This window comes from Lygodium microphyllum, chromosome 13, assembly GCF_053477565.2.
Source record: "Lygodium microphyllum isolate KBCC chromosome 13, Lygodium_microphyllum_v1.1.10, whole genome shotgun sequence".
Classification (NCBI taxonomy): Eukaryota; Viridiplantae; Streptophyta; class Polypodiopsida; order Schizaeales; family Lygodiaceae; genus Lygodium; species Lygodium microphyllum.
Window position 1 is genome coordinate 120,645,309 of NC_141147.1, and position 6,000 is coordinate 120,651,308.

The window sequence follows — 6,000 nt, forward strand, 5'->3', positions numbered from 1 at the left end:
TTATTTTGGTACTTTATGTGGATGATATGCTAATAGCAAGGAAAGCTCATGATGAGCTGGATACTCTTAAATCTCAATTGAAGAAGAGCTTTGAGATGAAAAATTTGGGATAGGCCTCTCACATTCTTGGTATGCACATTAAGCATGATAGACATAAGGGAATATTCTACCTCTCATAGAGGGACTCACAGAGGGAGTACATTCATAAAGTCATTGAGCATTTTCACATGTAGGATGTGAAGCCTATTGGTTGTCCATTACCTTCCTGTGTGAAGGTTTCACAGGCCAAATGTCCACAAATAGATGAGTAGAAGGCCGAGATGGCCAAGATCCCTTATGCACTAGCCATGGGTAGTTTGATGTATGCCATGATAGGCACTCGTGAGGACATTTCCTTTGCCGTTGGTGTTGTGGCACACTATATGGCTACACGTAGCAAGAAACATTGGGATACTGTGAAGGGTATCGTGAGATACATGAAAGGCACATCATATATGTATATTTGCTATGGCAGCCATGATATAGGAGTTATGGGGTACACAAACTCCAATTATATAGGACATGCAGATAGTAGGAAGTCCACTTCCGGCTATGTATTCACCTATGTTGGAGGTGCTATCTCTTGGATGTCCAGGGTTCAAAAGTGTATGACTCTCTCTACCACTGAGATCGAGTATGTTGTAGCCACCACTGAGGCTTGCAAGGAGGCCATATGGTTGGGCTGCTTGGTTCATGACATTGGGATTGACATTATACCTATGTTGCATTCGAATTCTATGAGTGCTATTCAGCTAGCCAAGAATCATGTCTTCCATGCAAAGATGAAACACATTGAGATGAGGTATCACTTCATACATGGGGTCATGGAGGATAGGTTTGTTGACCTTGTCAAGATCTCCACTAACAAAAATCCTACAAATCTGCTCACGAAAAGCCTCACTACTGAGCACTTTGCCTTCTCAAGAGATTGATGGGCATTGGATGAGATGAAGTTTTTCCTGATCCTGTTGTACATGTGTACATTATACTATCTTTTTTTTTTCTTTTCACTCCTCACACGGGGAAGATTCGCCTTTAAATGGGGGGTTGTTGGGGATAAAGGCGCCTCCACCTAACTGCTTGTGTATTACTACACTAACAGTAACCATTACACACTGCAGCAGGTGGCGGGCGCCCGTCACCTCACTTTATTCTTTATTCTTTCAGTGACAATTTGAATAAAGGAAGGCCCGGTCACACATTGTGACTATTGGAGTTCCCATTTGGTCTCTCTCTCTCTCTTTCTTGCTCTTGCTCTGCTGCCATAGCTCTTCCAAGCAAGCTTTAATCCTTCTCACCTTTCATAAAGTAGAAGAGAATTATAGTGCAATGTAGAAAGAGCTCCTCGCAATTGTATGGGCCATAAGAAAACTCCATCCATATTTTCATGGCAAGAAGTTTTAATAGAAACAGATCACCAACTGTTGATATCAATGATGTAAAAAGTACACCCCCAGGCAGATTATTGCATTGGATCTTGTCCCTATAGGAATATGATTTTATCATAATATACATGAAAGGTGATACAAATGCCATAGTAGACAGCTCCAGAAATCACCATATGCAAAACACATAGGTATGTAACATTGCCATGGAAAAAAGCACATTTTCATCACTATAACAACAACAAAAAAAGATAGCAGAAATCATGAATAATATCAGATACAATCCATCTAGTGAAGACGATAGAAAATTCTAGATAGAAGACAACCTACTCTACTATATCTAATAGGGACAAGAACCAAGATTCTATGTACCACAAACCTTGACACAAACATATATGGATTACTACCACACATAAGGTGTTTGAACACTTAGGGTTTCACAAATTATTGGAATAATTGAGGCAAAGATACTATTGGCCATGCATGAGATCAACAATAGCTCCAGTATATCATAGAATGTACAATATGTTAGGCATACAAGGGTCCACCACAAAAGCATGGGAAACTACCACCACTTACAGCATCCAACCCATTTGAGCTAGTAGGGTGGGACATCATAGGCCCCTTTTAAGAATTAGTCTAGGACAACAACTGATTTGTTTTATTCATAGGTTATTTGACAAGATGGTGCAAGATAGAGGCTATTCTAGACAATTCAAGTGCAACAATATTAGAGTTCATGTTGTAGAAAGTCATACTAGAACACTCATATCTACCTAGGAACAATATTGTTAAACCATGGATAGCAGTTCAAAAGCAAAGTGATGGCCATCCTATCTCAAAGCATGGAAATTTAGCAAATCTTCACATCACCTTATCGTAATACAAATGGCATAATAGAAAGACTAAATAAGATAATAAAGTAGATGATAGCAACATATATAGATCCTTTACATCAAACTTGGGATGAAATACTCCCCTTTGTCACGCAAGCCTACTGAACATCACTCAAAATATAAACAAAAATCAGCCCATTCAGGGCATTGTATGATTAGGATCCCATCTTTCCACCTCAACATAATCACAATGAAAAACAAGCTCACACACACACACACACACACACACACACACACACACACACACACACACACACACACACACACACACACACACAGAGGTGCACAGATCGGATGTTGTACCCTCGTGTAGTGAATGCCGGAAGGTCCCCAAGAACAATAGAACTCTACTTTTTGCACAAATTACAAGGTAAAAAGCATGAACGACAAGAGCAAGAGACCAATTGGGTGCAATCTCCCCCCATGCCTTGTGTGAGCACTCCACAAAGCATGTATTTTATGTATTATTCATCTTCAAGCTCAAATAATAGCCCAAATTACAAAAAATAGCAAGCTTTTAGCTTTTGAGTTTGCTTTAACACAAAATAGGAATAAAGCTAATGGACGGTGCCCAAAGAGTCTGGCATGCCCAATACAATGTCCAAGTAGAAACAACATAATCGTGCGCCCATGCGCTTACAAAATAATAATAAATATTCGATGCCTCAATAAATAGGCATGACAAAATATAGGCGCCATGCCTAAGGTATGCACCCATCAAAATATAATCAATAAATCGAATACTCGCTATCCTCCAATGCTTTTCTCCGCCACTGCTGCTATCTCTACACATCAACTGAAGCATTCACAATCGTTAGTAAAATAATACAATTAAGCCAAAAAAAGTGAATACTTAGCAGCCTTCAGCTACATAAATAAATCAACTGGTTAGAAATAAATCCTAACCTTAATTTATTACGAGTGCGCACTCTAAACTCATAAACGTTTATTAATTTAATATGCATTTTGCGGAATCACCCGCTATGGAATCACCCATGTACACACTAAATTAATGAAACGCCCAAAAAGGACAAGCGTCCCCATCAACTTCTCGCACAAAGAATCCACTTTGTGTATGAGCCCCGGTCATCAAAGTTTACGGAATCCACCGTAAAACCTCACGGAATCCACCGTGGCACGGAATCCATCGTGAAATATGCCTCCTGACATCATATCCCCAGGGTGGGATAGCAATTGACCTCAATTGCTATTAGCTCAATGTGGAGCTAACAAAGTGGGGAAAGCATTTAAGTCTCTAGCGTGCATCCATTGTGCTTCCTCTACAGGATGGTTCTTAAATTTAACTAGATATCTAGAATATCTTTGGCCAGTTCTAGTGGTCATAAAGTCAGTATCTATGATAGCTTCAGGTTCAAGTATTTCAGTGTCTTCCTCTAATAAAGGTGGGTTTTCATAAACAGGGTACATGTTTCAATAAGTCAAAGGATTTCTGTTGATTTTCGGACCAATGATAGACAATACCTTTCTTCAAAAGTTTGGTCAGTGGTAAAGCAAGTAATGAAAAATTACGTACAAACTTCTTATAGAAACTAGCAAGACCAAGGAATGATCGTAGCTCATGCACATTTTTAGGTACATGCAAATTCAATATTGCATCTATTTTCTTAGGGTCAACTTTAATTCCATCATATGATACAATATGACCTAAATACTCAATTTCTATTTTAAAGAATTCACTATTTTCAGGATTTGCATACAGTTGATTATCTTTTAATAACTGAAAAACCAATGACAAATGCTCATAATGTTCTTTCTCATTTTGACTAAACACCAAAATATCATCAAAGAAGACAATTACACAATACTGATATTTCAAAAATATACGGTTCATCATTCTACTAAATGTAGCAGGTGCATTAGTCAATCCAAATGGCATCACTAAAAATTCATAATGACCAAACTGTGTCCTAAATGCAGTCTTGAATATGTTTGACTTATCTAGTCTCACCTGATGATAACCAGACTTAAGGTCTATTTTACTAAATATAGTAGATCCTTGCAGTTTATCCATAAGGTCATCAACTCTAGGAATTGGATACCTATTCTTTACAATAATCTTATTTAAAGCTCGATAGTCAATGCACATATGATAGGTATTATTCTTTTTCTTGACTAACAGAACAGGTGCACCGAATGGAGAACTACTAGGTCTAATCAATCCTCTATTTAGTAATTCCTCAACTTGACTCTGAATTTCTCTTTGCTCTATCTGGTTATGCCTATATGGTGCTTTGCAAGGTGGTTGTGTACTAGGAATCAAATCTATTTTATGGTCTTCTGGACGTGAAGGAGGTAAACCAGGTGGTAGGTCTTTGGCAAAACAGTCCTTGAAATGTGCAAGAAATTCTTTATGCCTAGGATGCATATGATTTTCTTTTACTTGTAGTTCATTCACCCAAATGAGATAAGATTTACTACTTTTGCGTAATGCACGTTTAGCTTGAGTATGCGAAAGCAGTGGAAAAGCATTAGATGCATGCATACCATATAATGTAATAGGTTTTCCTTGAAATTTAATATTAATTGAATGTGTGGAATAATCTATATCTGGGTTATGCTGATGACGCCAAGGCATACCTAAAATAATGTCACTTGACTGTAATGGAACAACTAGAAAATTTCTTCTTTCAGTGTATTGACCAATTTGAATCTCTAAGTCATGCACTTCCTGTGTACCATTATACCTAGTGCCTAAGAATGCTGCTATGATGCGATAATACGTAGGTACTATCTGTAACTTCAATTCTTTTACTAGCTTTAGTGAAATAAAATCATGAGTACTACCGTCATCATGCAAAATAATCTTTTCCTTTCCATGCACCAAACATTTCATTGTCAATAAAGAATGTGGAGTTGGCATGCCTGGTAAAGTATCCGAAGGAGTAGTAGTGTCCTCCTCATCTTCCGTGAAATTAGGCATATCTTCATGTTCTTCATCTTCCATTGCTCCAAGGTAGTTGATATGGGCAGGTGGCTTCTTCGAATGGCAATTTGCTGCTAGATGTCCAGGCTGCTGGCATTTATAACATACTATTGGCTTGGCTTTGGTTACATTTTTTGCAATGGCAGGAAGTCTAGGGACATTAGGATTTGGCTATGGAACAGGCTTAGGGTTTTGATTGACATTAGATGGTAAAGCAAGTGGTTTTGCCCAATTATTACGGAAAGATGATGAAGTGAAATGACCTTGATTAAATCTTCTAAAATTTGAGTTGAATTGCTTAGATCCATAGTTACCATTGGCTTGGAATTGCTGTGGACGTCTGTCTCTACCTTGCAGCTTGTCTTCAGTGTCGTGAGCTAGTGAAATGGTGTCTTCAAGAGTAGCAGGCTTGAGCATGTTAACTTCAGCGTAGTAATGCCCAAGGAGTCCAGACATATACTTGGGCTTGTGTGTCGCTTCAGGTACGTCTTCAAGCATGCGTAACTGGAGTAGTGCATTCCAAAAACGCTCTGTGTACTGAGGAATAGGCTCACGATCCCCTTGCTGAAGAAGATCCCATTGCTTTATGGCTTTCTCATGAAATTGTGGAGGAAGAAAATTTTGCATAAACTTCTTCTTGAAATTCTCCCAGGTAGCGGGACAATCTATACTCTTGCGTACTACAGTCCACCAAAGAGATGCTCTATCCACTAAATGATTAGTGACACACTCGATT